At 44.7% G+C, this 19,328-nt stretch overlaps 1 protein-coding gene across 1 annotated transcript in view; it reads left to right on the forward strand.

Moving 5' to 3' along the window:
* The window catches only part of LOC137630507 (spermine oxidase), a 94,041-nt gene that overhangs the window by 66,463 nt on the left and 8,250 nt on the right, over window positions 1-19,328 (forward strand). The window lies entirely within an intron of this gene.

Raw genomic sequence — 19,328 nt, forward strand, 5'->3', positions numbered from 1 at the left:
TTACAATTTCCACTTAACCGTTTGTTACACTTACTATTTAACCTTAAATGACAAGAGATTCTTCTGTCAGTGATTGGTCTAATTGCGTTGACCCTTTATATGTTCCTTTACTATACAATACCTGGTTATTTTGTTTTATTTGATACAGGCTATTACTGAACTAAAGTCTACATCTTACAAACTTAGTAGATTCTAAAAAGCTGTTTGTAAGTTGAATTATGTTAAATTTTGGCCTTGGGTATACTTCACCTAACTCACCTAATTACTATTTTCAGCTGGAAAAGTCAACAAATACTCCTAGTATTTCATTATCTGATACAATATCTGAGATTTATGATTTCAGTTGGATTTGTTTTTGTATCTCCAAATGTTTGTAAGCTGAGGACCTTCTCATATTGCAAATATTTCTGGGGATAGATTTGAAATATACACTCTTGCTCTCTCTTATTGTTATAATGCCAGATAATAACTAATAACCAATCTCTCTCTCTCTCTCTCTCTCTCTCTCTCTCTCTCTCTCTCTCTCTCTCTCTCTCTCTCTCTCTCTCGAAGCGAGAGAGCATGTGCGATGAAGGGGTAGGTGATGGTGCTGGGGAGATTTTTATTTCCAACTTGGTAGGTTTAACCTTGCCACTAAGACCAGCTCTGAGCATCAAGACTAGCACTGGACCACCGTTAACTCTTCTATATTTTCATATTTCTATTTTTCTCTCTTTTTCAACCCTTCTATCCAATCTCAACTTTCAATCTCACCTGGCTTGAATAAAAAAAAAGTAAAAAAAAAAGAAAACATTAGGTATTTAGATACGACGGTTATATATAAGTAGCCTGTACACATAGACCTTAAGGAGCTGACAGCTATGTCATGCATCAGAGCAGAGGCTTTGGAACCTCTATAAACAACGTTAGGAACTTGTTCGCAGGATTCGAGACTGGGACAGAGGAATCCTAGGGTGACAGGAGACACAAGAATGGAATAGTGCTAACATGTAATATTTGACCACTCCCCGTGACTGACCCCTAGCGAAATAGGCTAAATATCTCATGAGGTTAATATAGCTTTTTGGCCTTGTTGGCATCCTGGCCAACTAGAAAACCCAGTTGCTGCTGCTTGGTAATACTCAGTAGTACCTAAGAGTCTGGCTGTTCTTGGATGTCCAGAAATCCCAGTAATCGCTAGCCTTCCGCTGTCAATCCTGGTGAGAAAACAGTCTTCTGCCATGTGCTGCTCAGTTGGGAGCTGCGGAACGTTAGGGACAGCCTGACTTTGAGGAGACATAACTGACGGTTTGGGATCACTTATGGGAGGTTAGGGACAGAAAAGATGGAAAGTCACCCTGGATTGGGCGGATGCAGCAGCAGGTGGGTAACTATCAGCTTCCCCCCCCCCCCTCTTTTATACTAGTGGTCACAAAGCTAATAAATATCAGCCACTTCACCTTCAGTAAGGCCATAGGGATAAACGAAATGCTTAAGTCCACATGCCAGAAAAAAAGTTAAATTTATAAATCTTTAGGACACTTTCTATGGCAAGAGAAAATCATACAAAAGAGACAGAATACACTTAGTGAAGAAGGCAAAAGAGTGTACGGAAATCAACTTAATATCGGCCTGTACAATTACTTAAACACAATAGACCAAGAACAAACTAAACCCTTAGAAAATTCCTCAACAACAAATAGTGGAAATTTGTCAGAAAACTTGGATGATACAGATAAAGGAAAAACTAAAATAATTGTAAATCAGGGAAATCAGCAAAGCCACAGCGGAAGAGAAAAAAAGATAAAGAATTTCCTGAGAATGGAACAATTCAGTGCTCCGTCAGTTAGAAATGAAATGAAAAATTTTGGGGCAATAATAGCTAGAGAGGAACTAGATGTCATAGGCATTACTAAGTCCTGGATTCAAGAAAAAACAAAGGATTTTATCCTAGGTTTCAATCTTTTCAAGAAGGATCGCCTTATCAAAAAAAAGCGAATGGGTAATGCTCTATGTTAAAAATCACTTAAACCCCATTGAAATTTAATTAGAAACCGAATGTGAAGTGACAGGTGCAAATATTAACACCATAGGAAAAAAACATTTCCATAATAGTAATATGCAGACCACCATATCAAACACAAGAAGAGGGTGAAGAGCTGTAAAGACAACTTAGACAAGAAGTTAACAAAAGGCTAGCTGTCTTAATGGGAGACTTCAATCCAGCAGTAAACTTGGACACTATGAATTCTATATAAAACCAAAGAAGGTCGTAGGCTATTAGAATTTGTCATTAGTGAATTCCTCCATTAATGGAACGATAAACCAACTAGGGGAAAACATACTAGATATTGTGCTAACAACAGAAGAAAATTTAATATCTAGTTTTTCAGTAGGCAAAAATATTGGCAAAGGTGACCACAAAATAGTTAGGTTTCAGGAAAATATTCCTCATCTAAAAGAAGGGAAAATTATAAAAAAAATCTAGACTACAGATGTAGTAACTAGATAAAACTGAAGGAATACACTAGGAATTTAGAATACAACAAAATAGGGAACATGGATACACAATGGGACTCCTTTGTAGAAATATATAAAGAAAAAAGGGCTGAATGTATACCGCATAGGAAAATTTTACCAAATGAAACTCCACAACCTAAGTGGTTCAGCAGAGAAATAGCCAATGCAATATGGAGTAGAGGAAGCAAACATAAATCAGTGGGTCCACAGCCTTCAATTATAAAATTTCCGAGCACAAGAAGTTAAGCCGAAAAGTAGATAAACTAGTTATAAAGGACAAGAGCATTGAAGAGAAAAGAGTGAGTTCAGCTAGTAAAGGAAACCCAAAAGATTTTTTCGCAAATGTAAACAATAGAAAACCAATCAAATTTGACCATCCCCAAACCAGTTATCATGTATGAAGGGCCAAAACCATTAAATAGAATCACCTTTAGAATGGATGATGTCAAAAAGAAAATAAAAGAAATCAGTAAGTCTAAGGCACCAGGTCCAGATGATATTCATTCAAGGGAGATTATAGAACTAGAAGAAGAGATAACCCCACACTTAAAAAACGTTCTGAAAGAGCCAACAAAAGAAAGGCACCACAAGGAAAATTAGCTAATTTTCAATATTAATCTTACCCGATGATCATGTAGCTGTCAACTCCGTTGTCCGACAGAAATCTAAGGTCGGGATACGCCAGCGATCGCTATACAGGTGGGGGTGTACACAACAGCGCCATCTGTGAGCAGGTACTCAAGTACTTCTTGTCAACAAGAACTCAATTTTTCCTCTGTCGTGCCACCGGCAAGACTTACTTGGATACACTGTTGATTCTGGAGTTGTTTTTCACGATTTTGGTGATGTATTCGCTCTAGATTTTAGCCTTCGCTATTCAGGAGTCTTTATCATTGGCTTGGCGAGCTTTTTGATTTAATTTGGATTGATTGTTGGCGAACTTTGCTAGATTTTGGAATTCCCCCTTGACTGTTTCTGCAATTCAGGGTGTCTGACCAGTCTCGGGTCCCTGAGTGCGGGCAGTGTGGTGTTGGGGCTTGTACTGGGCATCTTCCGGGGGCCTCCATGGATCCTCACACCGTTTGTTCCAGTTGTGGGGGTAAGTCCTGTCAATTGGAGGATCGATGTGAGGAGTGCGCTGGGCTTTCGGAATTCGATTTTGGCAAATTCCTTGAAAGTGCACGTGGGCTGGAGAAGGATGGGATCGGGAGGAGTTCTTCTCGCTCTTTTGATTTTTCCTCTCCCCGTGCCCCTCAACCTGTTCCTTCCCCTGTGGTGGTGGCTCCCGACCCTGCTACTAGTGCTCGGCCCTCCATGGCGGATGTGATGCGTGCCGTTAGGGCTCTTGGTGGCGGAGTGGAGTCATTGGCTGGTGACCGTGATCAGCTTTTGGCAGATGTCAAGGAGCTGAAAGCGCAAAGTGCAGTGGGAAGTGTTGTGAGTGCAAGTGAAGTGAAAAGTGTCAGTGTCAGTGTTGCGCATGAGGGTACATCTGTTCGTGCCAGTCGTCCTCCCAGTCCGGGACCTCTTGCAAGCTCCCAAGCCCAGGGGAGAAGCAATGTCGAAGGACCAAAGGGTTCGGCAGGCCTTGATCAGCGTACGGATGTACCCTCAGTGGTTGCGGATGTATCTGTCAGAGATCGTCCCATCCACAAACAGACGAATGAGCCCTATCATTCCTCGTCTGTGGAAGAAGTTTCGCGGAAGAAACATTGGACCAAGGTCTCACGACCTCTCAAGCGTAAGGTCCCTTCCGAGCGAGTCCAACGGCCCAGGTGTAGCCACTGGGTCAGTTCGGACTCGCCGCAGTCTTCCGAAGACTGCACACCTCCCAAGAGAGGTAGAGTGGTTCCGCAGCAGGCAACTACTCCGTCTGTTGCCGCACCAACCACGGTAGATCCTAAGTGGTCCATGCTGCAGACTATGCAGTCTCAGCTTGCTTCCTTTATGCAGGAGTATCGTGCTGAGAAGGTTGACACGGCACCAGTTAACCTACAACCTGCCACGGTTGTGCGCTCAGCAGATACTGCGGCTGCCTGCTCCCACACTCCACCTGTGAGAGCTCCACCACCGATGCGCAGTCCTCCCTGCCAGACGCATGTTCATGCTGCACCCTCCGTTGACATGCGTGAGCTACCGCATCAGCAGTGGGAAGGTGCTGTAGAGCTGCCGTGTTTTGACACAATGCGGCATGCTCCGCAACCCATGCGGCATGCTCCGCATCCCATACGGCATGCTCCGCAACCCACGGCAGTCCCTCCCACGCACCAGCACTCTGCTTTTGTTGTTGCCAGCTCGCAGACTGACCAGCAGCGGCATGATGTTGGATCCGCAGCAGCTACGCATGCTCCCGTGCTGCCGGATTCAGCCGTTCAGCTTTCTGCTCCACCTTTGCCACTTCCTACTCAGCTTTCGGATGATGGAGTATCGGATGACGAAGCTGCACATTTGGACGAACCGCACTCTTGACTTAGAAGGACCCAAGTCTACGCCTCCCTCCTTAGACTTTCGGAAAGTCCTTGCCTTGTTCAGGGACTTGTATCCGGAACAGTTTGTGTCTGCAACCCCTCGCTCTCCTCCCTCCGAGTTTGCTCTGGGCATGCAGTCAGCAGCTCCTGCCTTCACCAAACTTGTCCTCGCACGCTCATCCAAGAGAGCTTTGAGGGTTATGGGAGAGTGGTTGCAGTCCAAGAAGCAACTGGGAAAGACTGCTTTCATCTTTCTGCCTACCAAGCTTGTTTCCAAATCTAGCGTCTGGTATGCCACGGGAGAGGAACCCGGCTTGGGAGTTCCTGCCTCTGCCCAGGGCGACTTCTCAAGTCTGGTTGACTCTCCCCGCAGGCTGGCTATGAGACGATCTAAGATTTGCTGGTCCTTTTCTGACATGGATCATCTGTTGAAGGGAGTCTTTCATGCTTTTGAGATCTTCAACTTCCTCGATTGGTGTTTGGGAGCGTTAAGCAGAAAGACTTCCCCTTCGGATAAGGACTCTGCCATGCTTATCATGTCTAGCATGGACAAAGCCATTAGGGATGGGTCTGGTGAGCTTGCGGCTTCGTACGTGTCGGGAGTGCTTAAGAAGAGAGAACATCTTTGCTCCTTCTTGTCGTCTGGGATCACTCCTTGCCAGAAGTCGGAGTTGTTGTTTGCTCCTCTCTCCAAGTGTCTCTTTCCGGAGGAGCTGATCAAGGGGATGGCTGCCTCGTTGATCCAGAAGGATACCCATGACCTGATGGCATCTTCCGCACGTAAGGCTAAAGCTTTACCTTCCGTGCCTAGACCTTTCCGTTCTGCAGCAGTGGACACACCAGCAACTAGGTTCATCCCGCCCTTTCGTGGCAGAACCTCCAGCAGAGGAGGTACCCGTGCCGACAGTCACCGTGGCAAATCCAAGAAGGGTTTCAAGTCCGCAAAAGGCAGGATCTGACTGCCTTCCTCTCCTGACAGCAGTGGGAGCCAGGCTCAAGAACTTCTGGCAAGCTTGGGAGAGCAGAGGTGCAGACGCTCAGTCTGTGAAGTTGCTAAGGGAGGGGTACAGAATTCCGTTCTGCCGCAGTCCCCCTCTAGCAACGTCTCCCATCAACCTCTCTCCCAACTACAAGGAGAAGGACAAGGGGCTAGCGTTGCAACAAGAGGTGTCGCTCTTGCTACAAAAGGGAGCGGTAGTCATAGTCCGGGACCATCAATCCCCGGGCTTCTACAACCGTCTCTTCCTGGTAGCGAAGAAGACAGGAGGTTGGAGACCGGTGCTGGACGTCAGTGCTCTCAATGCTTTTGTCACCAAGCAGACGTTCACGATGGAGACGACGAAGTCGGTCCTAGCAGCGGTCAGGAAGGAAGACTGGATGGTCTCGTTAGACCTGAAAGACGCGTACTTTCATGTCCCCATCCATCCAGACTCCCAACCTTTCCTAAGGTTCGTCTTTGGAAAGGTCGTGTACCAGTTCCAAGCCCTGTGCTTTAGCCTAAGCACGGCACCTCTTGTGTTTACCAAACTGATGAGGAATATTGCCAAATTCCTTCACTTGGCAGACATCAGAGCCTCCCTCTATTTGGACGACTGGCTTTTAAGAGCTCCGTCAAGTCGTCGCTGTCTGGAGAATCTCAGATGGACTATGGATCTGACCAAGGAATTGGGCCTCCTGGTCAATATAGAAAAGTCCCAACTCGTCCCATCCCAAACCATTGTCTATCTAGGTATGGAGATTCAGAGTCGAGCTTTTCGGGCTTTTCTGTCGGCCCCAAGGATCAATCAAGCCCTAGAATGCATCCAGAGCATGCTGAGAAGGAACCGATGTTCAGTCAGGCAGTGGATGAGTCTAACAGGGACACTTTCATCGCTGGCCCAGTTCATCGAGTTAGGGAGACTCCACCTCCGCCCCCTTCAGTATCATCTAGCTGCTCACTGGAGAAAGGACATGACGCTAGAGGCGGTCTCAGTGCCTATTTCCGAAGAGATGAGGTCTACACTGACGTGGTGGAAGAACAGCATTCTTCTCAAGGAAGGTCTACCATTGGCTGTTCAGACCCCCGACCACCGTCTCTTCTCGGACGCATCGGACACGGGCTGGGGTGCGACACTGGACGGACAGGAATGCTCGGGCACGTGGAATCAGGAGCAAAGGACACTTCACATCAACTGCAAGGAGCTTTTGGCAGTTCATCTGGCCTTGATAAACTTCAAGTCCCTCCAGCTAAGCAAGGTGGTGGAGGTGAACTCCGACAACACCACAGCCTTGGCGTACATCTCCAAGCAAGGAGGGACTCATTCGAGGAAGTTGTTCGAGATCGCAAGGGACCTCCTCATTTGGTCAAAAGATCGAAAGATTTCGCTGGTAACGAGGTTCATTCAGGGCGACATGAATGTCATGGCAGATCGCCTCAGCCGTAAGGGTCAGGTCATCCCCACAGAGTGGACCCTTCACAAGAATGTTTGCAGCAGACTATGGGCCCTGTGGGGTCAGCCCACCATAGATCTATTCGCTACCTCGATGACCAAGAGGCTCCCGATGTATTGTTCTCCGATTCCAGACCCAGCAGCAGTTCACGTGGATGCCTTTCTGCTGGATTGGTCCCATCTAGACCTGTATGCGTTCCCTCCGTTCAAGATTGTCAACAGGGTACTTCAGAAGTTCGCTTCTCACGAAGGGACACGGTTGACGTTGGTTGCTCCCCTCTGGCCCGCGAGAGAATGGTTCACCGAGGTACTGCAATGGCTAGTGGACGTTCCCAGGACTCTTCCTCTAAGAATGGACCTTCTGCGTCAGCCACACGTAAAGAAGGTACACCCAAGCCTCCACGCTCTTCGTCTGACTGCCTTCAGACTATCGAAAGACTCTCAAGAGCTAGAGGCTTTTCGAAGGAGGCAGCCAGAGCGATTGCCAGAGCAAGGAGGACATCCACTCTCAGAGTCTATCAGTCAAAATGGGAAGTCTTCCGAAGCTGGTGCAAGGCGAATGCAGTTTCCTCAACCAGTACCTCTGTAACGCAAATAGCTGACTTCCTGTTACATCTAAGGAATGTAAGATCCCTATCAGCTCCTACGATCAAGGGTTACAGAAGCATGTTGGCAGCGGTCTTCCGCCACAGAGGCTTGGATCTTTCCACCAACAAAGATCTACAGGACCTCCTTAGGTCTTTTGAGACCTCAAAGGAACGTCGGTTGTCCACACCAGGCTGGAACCTAGACGTGGTTTTAAGGTTCCTGATGTCAGCAAGATTCGAACCGCTTCAATCAGCCTCTTTTAAGGATCTCACATTAAAGACTCTTTTCCTTGTTTGCTTAGCAACAGCTAAGAGTCAGTGAGATCCACGCCTTCAGCAGGAACATAGGTTTTACATCTGAAATGGCTACGTGTTCCTTGCAGCTCGGTTTTTTGGCTAAAAACGAGCTTCCTTCTCGTCCTTGGCCCAAGTCGTTCGAGATCCCAAGCCTGTCCAACTTGGTGGGGAACGAACTAGAGAGAGTACTTTGCCCAGTAAGAGCTCTTAAGTACTATTTAAGACGTACAAAGCCATTACGAGGACAATCAGAAGCTTTATGGTGTTCTATCAAGAAACCTGCTTTACCGATGTCTAAGAACGCAGTTTCTTACTACATCAGGCTTCTGATTAGAGAGGCCCATTCTCATCTGAAGGAAGAAGACCTTGCTTTGCTGAAGGTAAGGACACATGAAGTTAGGGCTGTCGCTACTTCAGTGGCCTTCAAACAGAACCGTTCTCTGCAGAGTGTTATGGATGCAACCTATTGGAGAAGCAAGTCAGTGTTCGCATCATTTTACCTCAAAGATGTCCAGTCTCTTTACGAGAACTGCTACACCCTGGGACCATTCGTAGCAGCGAGTGCAGTAGTAGGTGAGGGCTCAGCCACTACATTCCCATAATCCCATAACCTTTTTTAATCTTTCTCTTGAAATGCTTTTTATTGTTGTTTTTGGGTTGTACGGAAGGCTAAGAAGCCTTCCGCATCCTGGTTGATTTGGCGGGTGGTCAAATTCTTTCTTGAGAAGCGCCTAGATTAGAGGTTGTGATGAGGTCCTTTAGTATGGGTTGCAGCCCTTCATACTTCAGCACCTAGGAGTCGCTCAGCATCCTAAGAGGATCGCTAGGCTCAGTAAGGAAGACGTACTTAAAAAAGGCAGAGTAATGGTTCAAGTCGACTTCCTTACCAGGTACTTATTTATTTTATGTTTGTTATTTTGAATAACTGCTAAAATGAAATACGGGATACTTAGCTTCTAATGTTAACATGTATGCTGGTCTCCACCCACCACCCTGGGTGTGAATCAGCTACATGATCATCGGGTAAGATTAATATTGAAAAATGTTATTTTCCTTAGTAAAATAAATTTTTGAATATACTTACCCGATGATCATGAATTTAAGGACCCTCCCTTCCTCCCCATAGAGAACCAGTGGACCGAGGAGAAAATTGAGTTCTTGTTGACAAGAAGTACTTGAGTACCTGCTCACAGATGGCGCTGTTGTGTACACCCCCACCTGTATAGCGATCGCTGGCGTATCCCGACCTTAGATTTCTGTCGGGCAACGGAGTTGACAGCTACATGATCATCGGGTAAGTATATTCAAAAATTTATTTTACTAAGGAAAATAACATTTTTCTTCCAATCTACAAGAAGGGACCAAAAGAACCTGGCAACTACAGATCTGTGTATCTAACTTCAGTGCCTTGCAAAATTTTTGAATTAATTATAGTAGATTCAATAGTAGAACATAAAGAGAAAAACAGTCTTCTGATAGGCAGCCAACATGGTTTTAGACAAAGGAGATCATGTGTGACAAATCTTTCGGACTTTTTACACAAGTTTAGCATTTATGACAAAAGCATGGCAATAGACATCATATACCAAGACTTTGAAAAGACTTTTGACAAAGTTCTTCATAAAAAATTAATGGTCAAAATTAGAGCATTAGGCATTGACGACCCAGCGGAATAGATCAAAGATTGGCTAAAAAACAGAAAACAGAGCATTGTAATCAATGGAGAAGCTTCAGAGTGGGTAGCTGTTACAAGCGGAGTACCTCAAGGATCCGTCCTTGGCCCATTGCTCTTTCTGATCTACATTAACGACATAAATTTAGGATTAAATAGTAGAATAGCCAAATTTGCCAACAATACTAAACTAGACATAAATGCTGCAAACTCAGAAGACAGAAGCCTTAAGAGAGGATCTAATGAAGCTAGGAGAATGGTCCAAAAAATGGCAAATGCCTTTCAACTGTGGGAAATGTAAAGTCATACAAATAGGTTATAGTAGCCCACAATCAGATTACTCACTGCTGGGTAATGAAATAGAAAGTGTGGACCAGGAGGAAGATCTTGGTATTATTATCAGCAAGGATTTGAAGTTCACCAAACAGAGTATAAAAGCTGAAAAGAAAGTACAAAAAATAATAGGTTACATAAATAGACAATTCAAATACGGAAACAAATACACTGTACTACAGCTGTACACTTCACTAGTAAGAACCCTTCTAGAATACAGTCAAATTCTGGGGTCCAAATATTCAGAAGGTTATGGATAGACTGGAAGCAGGAAAAGCTAGGGCCACTAAACTAGTTCCAAAATTAAGGCCAATTTGGATATAGACAGAGGATGAAACGTTTGAACTTATTCGATCTACATACTCGACGACTAAGGGGACAGTTAATAGAGGCATTACAAATTCTTGAAGGCATAAATGTAGATTACAACAATCTATTCATGCTTACCACAAATCAGTCCAGAGGTAATGGATACAAACTGGAATTGAAAAGATACAACACCACTCAATGTGGCAAGTTCTTTACATACAAAATAGCAAATACTTGGAATAGATTTCCAGCAGATGTAGTAAACAGTAACATGGTAAATAAGTTCAAGAATAAGTTAGACAAGATCATAAGAACTCTAAATGCTTAAATTAAATCGCTCTACCAAAGAGAAAATGAGACATCCAAAATCCTTGTAACTCCTTGAAACACACATACACACACACACACACACACACTCTCTCTCTCTCTCTCTCTCTCTCTCTCTCTCTCTCTCTCTCTCTCTCTCTCTCTCTCTCTCTCTCTCTCTCTCTCTCTCAACAAACATTTCCCTCCGTATGCATATTTTTTTTTTTGTATAGTTTGGAAATATATGAAATTCTGTCCCCAAATTCGTCTTATATCCTAGTTTCCACAACAAAGACATTCTATACCAGTGGTTAAAATTCTGGATTATCCTGTGGTTCATAGACTGAGTTAAAGATGTTACATTAGGCAAAAGACAAGGGACAAAGATTTTTCCTGTAACAAGTTCTTGCGGAGTGGGATGAGCTCGGCAATAATCCAACTAAGATAATGTTCAGTGAAAATGCAGAGACAACAAATACGAGTTAAAGGTATACATACCTAGGACAGACAGTAAGTGTTTCCCCAGATCACGAGACCAAAATTAAAAAGAAGGCTGAACATGGGATGGAGAGCTTTTGGGAAACTGAATGAGATTATGATAAATATAATGTCAGTTGCTCTCAAAAGAAAACTATTTAATGAGATGGTACTAGCAGTTTTAACTTTTGCATCAGAAATTTGGAGTCTTACGAAAGCCTTAGAACATGATAATGGGAATAACACTAAGAGGCAATAAGAGTAACATGGATACAAGAGCAAACTGAACTAGAAGATATTCTAACATGTAAGAAAAAGTAATAAACATAGGCAGGACATATAATGAGAATGATAGATAATAGATGGACATTAAGAATAACAGAATGGGTCCTAGAGATGGCAAAAAAATGCTGGGGAAGGAAGAAGAGGTGATGTATTGACAAACCAAGAAAGTTTGCTGGGATAAAATGGCCTAGAAAGACCATAAACAGACACAAGTGGAAGGACTTGTCTAAGGCCTTTGTTCTGCAGTGGACTCGTAAAGTCTGATGATGATGGAGGGAGGGAGGGAGGGAGGGAGGCTATGGTGTTGACTAAATTTTATCTTTGACTATAATATTTAAGATACTGTACTAACTTCATCTTGCTATTAATTTATAATTTTCAATATTAAACTTACCCGATGATCATATAGCTGTCAGCTCTGCTGCCCGACAGAAAAACCTACGGGCGGAATACGCCAGCGATCGCTATACAGGTGGGGGTGTACATCAACAGCGCCATCTGTCAAGTAGGTACTCAAGTACTCGATGTCAACACAGAACCAATTTTCTCTCTGTCGTGCCACTGGCAAGACCTACTAAATACGCTGTTACTAACTGGATTTGTTTTCACAACTATTTGGTGAAGTACACTATTCCAGTTTTGAGCTTTCGCTATGCAGGGGTTTTATCTTCATTTCAAAACTTGAACTCGTTTTGGATAGATTTAATTATGGTGACAAAGAGAGTAAGGACTCTCTTTCACTTTTAAATGGCCGACCCTTCCCTTAGACGGAAGTGTGTTTAGGTTTTTAGTAATTTTGCTTAACACGTTATAGATCTATATATTTTATATCTCTCCGCCTTTATTAGGCTTTTTCGATTAACTTTCCTTTTATTATAAACATATAAAAATAAATTTTTATGTTTTGTTTATATGCGACCTTTCCTGATAGTAGGCGGTCCTAACTTGGAACCGAAGTTAATCAACGTTGAGCCCGTTATATCGTATTTAACCTTTAAAGAATTTAAAACTTTTTAAATTTAATGTTTTATGAAAGAATTTCTTTGATAGTCTTGTACTGTTTTCAAAGATGAACTAACGTTTAGTTTTTTAGTCTACGCAGTTGTTGACGTTCAGGACGTTCAACATGCGCTCTATCGTTACGATAGAGAGAGAAAGTATCACGGTTTCACTTTGCAGTAAGAGTAAACCGATTCTGGCGGCGTTTCGTTCATTCTTTCTTAGCTTAAATGGTTTAAATTCTAAATTAAAGGAACTTTTCATTTGGAAAACCTTTGTTTTTTCCTTTAGCAAATAACATGTTTTGACGATATATAATTGGGCTCTTCTCTCAGGTGCGAAATCTAGAGAGAAAGAGAGAGATAGAGACGGAGGGAGAGAGAGGAGAAAAAACGTTTCGTTCAAGCGGGTAACGTTGTTCTCGTTTTTCTCTCCTCCCTAGTCGCTGTAGGGGAAGAAGGTAAAACGTTTCTAGGGTTTAATCTTGTTCCCAGGCTATGTGCGGAGAGAGATTGTAAACGTAGTTTATTTGAACTAGTGTTTAGTCTCTTTCCCAGCCACTGAATTCTTTATCTTTATATATATGTTTTCTGTTGCATTATACGACTGTTTTCGCAATTACTACCTTTTAATGAAGGGTAGGATTGCGTGTTTCAGGTTGAAATCAGTAAAAGTTTCGATTTCAGTGAAATAAGTGCAAAACAGAAAATCAAAGTGATAAAGTGATATGCGCAAAGTGTTACAGTGTTGCGTCCGAGGGTTCGTCTGTTCGTGCCTGTCGTTCACCTAGTCCGGGACCTCTTGCAAGCTCCCAAGCCCAGGGGAGAAGTAATGTCGAACGACTTATGGGTTCGTCAGGCCTTGATCAACGAACAGACGTTTTTCCCTCCGTGGTTTCGGGCGTATCTACCCAAGATCGCCCCACCCACACAAAGACGAGAGAGCCCATTTACTTCTCGTCTGCGGAAGAGGTTTCTCGTAAGAAACCTTGGTCCAAGGTCTCGCAGCTTATTAAGTGCAAGTCGGTCCCTTCCGCGCAAGTCCAACGGCCCAGGTGTAGCCACTGGGTCAGTTCGGACTCGCTGCAGTCTTCCGATGATTGCACACCTCCTAAGAGAGGTAAAGCGGTACCGCAACAGGCAGTAACACCGTCTGTTGCCGCACCTGCTGCTGTAGACCCTAAGTGGTCTTTGCTACAGTCTATGCAGACACAGTTAGCATCTTTTTTGCAGGAGTATCGTGCGGAGAAGGTTGACGCTGCACCCGTTAGCCTACAACCTACCACAGTTGTGCGCCCAGCAGACGCTGTGGCTGCCTGCTCCCACACTCCAGCTGTGAGAGCTCCTCCACCCATGCGCAGTCGACCCTGCCAGACGCATGCTGACGTTCACAGACGCACGGAACCCTCCGTTGACGTGCGTGTGCTACCACAACAACAGGAGGGTGGAGTTAAGCTGCCGTGTTTTGACACGGTGCGTCAGCCTCCGCAACCCACTGTGGTTACCGCCACTCGCCCGCAGCAGACTAGTCAGTCAGGAGTTGAGGCTTCCCCACACAGCTTTGGTTGTTGCCAGCTCACAGACTGTCAAGCAGTTACATAACGTTGCCTTCTGGTCTGCTACTTATGCACCAGTGCTGTATGTCCTCACGCACCTGTTGTGGTTGACAGTTCAGTTTTTTGACAGTTCACAGACTGTCAAGCAGTTACATAACGTTGCCTTCTGGTCTGCTGCTAATGCACCAGTGCTGTATGTCCTCACGCACCTGTTGTGGTTGACAGTTCAGTTTTTGACAGTTCACAGACTGTCAAGCAGTTACATAACGTTGCCTTCTGGTCTGCTGCTAATGCACCAGTGAGACCCTCACTGAGATAACCTAGCTTTTCTCGGACTAGGTTCCTGTAGATGAGAAAGTGCTGTTCTCCCTCCTACTGATATTCCTTTGAGGACTCTGTCATTTGGAGAGGAGCCTTAAGCTGCTTAGCCTCCTATGGACTTTAATTAAATCATGATGATTTTTTAAGGATCTTCGTCCGGATCTTGTAACTGCTGCTCCTCGTTCGCCTCACGTCAGAACTTACACTAGGCCTAGCTACTTCAAAGCCGTTGTTGTTAAGCTAGTGCTCTCTCGCTCTCCTAGAGAGCGTTACGTTGGCTAGGCGACTGGTTTTTGCACCAGGAGGAGTTTTAGGGATTCAGCCTTTGATTTCCCTTCTTTTAAACTGGCTTATAGAGCGAGAGTCTGATAGGACACGAGAGAAGTTCTCGGCTTGGGAGTTCATGCCTCTGCCCAGATAGACTTCTCAATTCTGGTAGACTCGCCCTGGCACCTAGCCAGGAGACGCTCCAAGTTGTTTACAGGTAAACTTCTCAACTTTTGTGAGCCTTTGAAGTTTTGCTGTACTATTATGTCACACATAACAAGGCTTTCAGGGATGGTAAATGGTTCCGCCTCAGTCGCTAACCCCGTCTGTTGCCACACCTGCTCCCGTAGACCCTAAAGGGCTTTGCTGCAAGACATGCAGTCCAAGCTTGCGTCCTTGATAGAGGACTTAAATGCGGAGAAGAACCTTCTGGCCAACAACCTTCCAACCGGTTGGTTGTGCGCCCTGTTGACGCTGAGGTAACCTACTCGCGTCTGCCAGTTGAGGTGGTTCCTCCTTCTGGCCAACAACCTTCCAACCGGTCGGTTGTGCGCCCTGTTGACGCTGAGGTAACCTACTCGCGTCTGCCAGTTAAGGTGGTTCCTCCACCGATGCGACCCAGTGTGGGTTGCCAGTCGCACGTTGACGTTAAGCGACGCTCGGAGGTGGTTGTTGACATTCAGGACGTTCAACAACCAGCAGAGGTGACTTGTTGTGACGCAGTGCGTCAACCTCAGCAACCCGGTAGGGTGTTGACTACACAACCCAGACAGTCTAGACAGTTTCGGGTTGACGCTGTACTTCCTCGCGCACCCATGGTTGTTGACAGTTCACAGACTGTGCAGCAGTTCCATGATATTGCGTCCGGCTCCGTCACGCATCCACCAGTGCGACCGGATTCAGCGAGTCAGACGTTGCCCACTCCGTTGCCGTTTCCTCATCAGTTTCGGATGAGGAACCCTCTGATGAGGACGTTGCTGAACAAGACGATCAGCCCCCATCCCTGCTATCCATCCAGAAGATGCTGAAGAAGGAACGCTGCCCAGTCAGGCTGTGGATGAGTCTGGTAGGGACACTGTCATCCGTGGATCAATTTGTGTCACTAGGAAGACTACACCTCCGTCCTCTTCTATACCATCTAGCTTTTCACTGGAAAAAGGACAAGACGCTAGAAGCGGTCTCGATCCCGGTTTCCGGAAAGATAAAGTCTTGTCTGACTTGGTGAAAGGACTATATCAACCTTAGAGAGGGTCTTCCCCTGACTGTTCAGACTCCCAACCACGTTCTCTTCTCGGATGCATCGGACGTAGGCTGGGGTGCGACATTAGACGGTCGGTAATGCTCGGGATTATGGAACTCGAGTCAAAGGACAATGCATTTCAACTGCAAGGAGCTACTGGCAGTAAGTCTGACCTGGAAAAGCTTCAGGTCTCTCCTTCAAGGCAAAGTGGTGGAGGTGAACTCGGACAACACCACGGCTTTGGAGTACATCTCCAAGCAAGGAGGGACCTACTCTCTGACATTGTACGAGATTGCAAGGGACCTCCTCACCTGGTCAAAAGGTCTAGACATATCACTAGTAACGAGGTTCATCCAAGGCAACTTGAATGTCATGGCAGATTGTCTCAGTCGGAAGGGGCAAATAATTCCAACAGAATGGACCCTCCACAAGGATGTATGCTAGAGACTTTGGGCCACCTGGGGCCAGCCAACCATAGATCTCTTCGCAACCTCGATGACCAAGAGGCTCCCAATATTTTGCTCACCAATCCCGGACCCAGCAGCAGTTCATATAGATGCCTTTCTACTAGATTGGTTACATCTAGATCTATATGCATTCCCTCCGTTCAAGATTGTCAACAAGGTACTGCAGAAGTTCGCCTCTCTCGAAGGGACAAGGTTGACGCTAGTTGCTTCCCTCTGGCCCGCGAGAGAATGGTTCACCGAGGTACTTCGATGGCTAGTAGACGTTCCCAGAACACTTCCCCTAAGGGTGGGCCTTCTACGTCAGCCACGCGTAAAGAAGGTACACCAAGGCCTCCACGCTCTTCGTCTGACTGCCTTCAGACTATCGAAGGACTCTCGAGAGCTAGAGGCTTTTCGAAGGAGGCAACCAGAGCGTTTGCTAGAGCAAGGAGAACATCCACCCTTAGAATCTACCTATCGAAGTGGGAAATCTTCCGAAACTGGTGCAAGTCAGTATCCGTATCCTCGACCAGTACCTCTGTAACTCAAATAGCTGACTTTCTCTTATATCTGAGGAAAGAACGATCTCTTTCAGCTCCCACTATCAAGGGTTACAGAAGCATGTTGGCATCAGTCTTCCGTCACAGAGGCTTAGATCTTTCCAACAATAAAGATCTACAGGACCTCCTTAAGTCTTTTGAGACCACGAAGGAGCGTCGTTTGGTTACACCTGGTTGGAATTTAGACGTGGTACTAAGATTCCTTATGTCAGACAGGTTCGAACCGCTTCAATCAGCCTCCCTGAAAGATCTCACCTTTAAGACTCTTTTCCTGATATGCTTAACCACAGCTAAAAGAGTCAGTGAGATTCATGCCTTCAGCAAGAACATCGGATTCTCATCCGAAACGGCTACATGTTCTACAACTTGGTTTTCTAGCCAAACACGAGCTGCCTTCTTGGCCTTGACCAATATCGTTCGATTTTCCAAACTTATCGTATGGTTGGAAATGAACTAGAAAGAGTATTATGTCCTGTAAGAGCTCTTAAGTTCTATTTAAAAACCTTTACGAGGCCCGTCTGAAGCTTTATGGTGTTCAGTTAAGAATCCATCTTTGCCTATGTCAGAGAATGCTTTATCCTATTTTATCAGACTGTTAATACGAGAAGCTCATTCCCATCTGAATGAGGAAGACCAAGCTTGGCTGAAAGTAAGGACACACGAAGTTAGAGCTGTCGCAACTTCCGTGGCCTTTAAACAAAATAGATCTCTGCAAGTATATTCGACGCAACCTATTGGAAAAGCAAATCAGTGTTCGCGTCTTTTATCTTAAGAATGTCCAGTCTCTTTACGAGAACTGCTACACTCTGGGACCATTCGTAGCAACGAGTGCAGTAGTGGTGAGGGCTCGACCACTACAATTCCCTAATTCCATAACCTTTTTTAATCTTTCTCTTGAAATGTTTTATTATTGTTTTTGGGTTGTCCGGAAGGCTAAGAAGCCTTTCGCATCCTACTTGATTTGGCGGGTGGTCAAAGTCATTTCTTGAGAAGCGCCTAGATTAGAGGTTTTGATGAGGACCTTTAGTATGGGTTGCAACCCTTCATACTTCAGCTCCTAGGAGTCGCTCAGCATCCTATGAGGATCGCGAGGCTCAGTAAGGAAGACGTACTTAAAAAGGCAGAGTAATTGTTCAAGTCGACTTCCTTACCAGGTACTTATTTATTTTATGTTTGTTATTTTGAATAACTGCTAAAATGAAATACGGAATACTTAGCTCATAATAATGTCAACATGTAATGCTGGTCTCTACCCACCCCCCTGGGTGTGAATCAGCTATATGATCATCGGGTAAGTTTAATATTGAAAAATGTTATTTTCATTAGTAAAATAAATTTTTGAATATACTTACCCGATGATCATAAATTAAAGGACCCACCCGTCCTCCCCAATAGAGACCCAGTGGACCGAGGAGAAAATTGGTTCTGTGTTGACATCGAGTACTTGAGTACCTACTTAACAGATGGCGCTGTTGATGTACACCCCCACCTGTATAGCGATCGCTGGCGTATTCCGCCCGTAGGTTTTTCTGTCGGGCAGCAGAGCTGACAGCTATATGATCATCGGGTAAGTATATTCAAAAATTTATTTTACTAATGAAAATAACATTTTTATATATTTCTGCTTCTTAAGACCCCTGATTCTCAAGTGTCTTCAAGGGATGAAAACTGTGACAAACCACCCAAGCGCTGGCAGGATGGTTTTTTTAATGGGAACACTGGGGAGGAGGTTAGACCATTGTCAGCACTCTTTCCCACTGGCACTCCATCATAGTCTCGCTGCTTATCTGTTCATTGCACTTTATTAGCTTCCAAATTTTGTTAGTTCTTTTGCCTCCATAATTTCATAATTCTTGACATTATAGTAATTACTTAAAGATATGCACAGCTAATTTTAAGTTGCTAGATTCTTGTTATGATTTATAATAACTTAGAAGTGTGTTACAAAGGGTGTTATTATCTCTATTATAAAGTTACCCTTATCTGCAATAAGTGTAAAAACAATGATAGGGCTCAATGAACTTTTGTTGTGGACCTCTAACAATAGCTGTGTTACCCAACAGAATCTGTAAATTATGGCTTGCATATTGAAGTTTGCTTATTGTTCTGAAATAGATTGCATGACGTGATCTTGTAAAAAGAGCTTTGAATGCACAAATCTTACACTTATAGCTGCAGAATTAAAAGTTTAGGCACCAAGGCTATTAATATACCAGAGGAAGAGAATCCATGTGACTAATGGAGCTTGCATGGGAGAAAGAAGAGAAAGGAAATGTCT

This window comes from Palaemon carinicauda, chromosome 38, assembly GCF_036898095.1.
Source record: "Palaemon carinicauda isolate YSFRI2023 chromosome 38, ASM3689809v2, whole genome shotgun sequence".
NCBI lineage: Eukaryota > Metazoa > Arthropoda > Malacostraca > Decapoda > Palaemonidae > Palaemon > Palaemon carinicauda.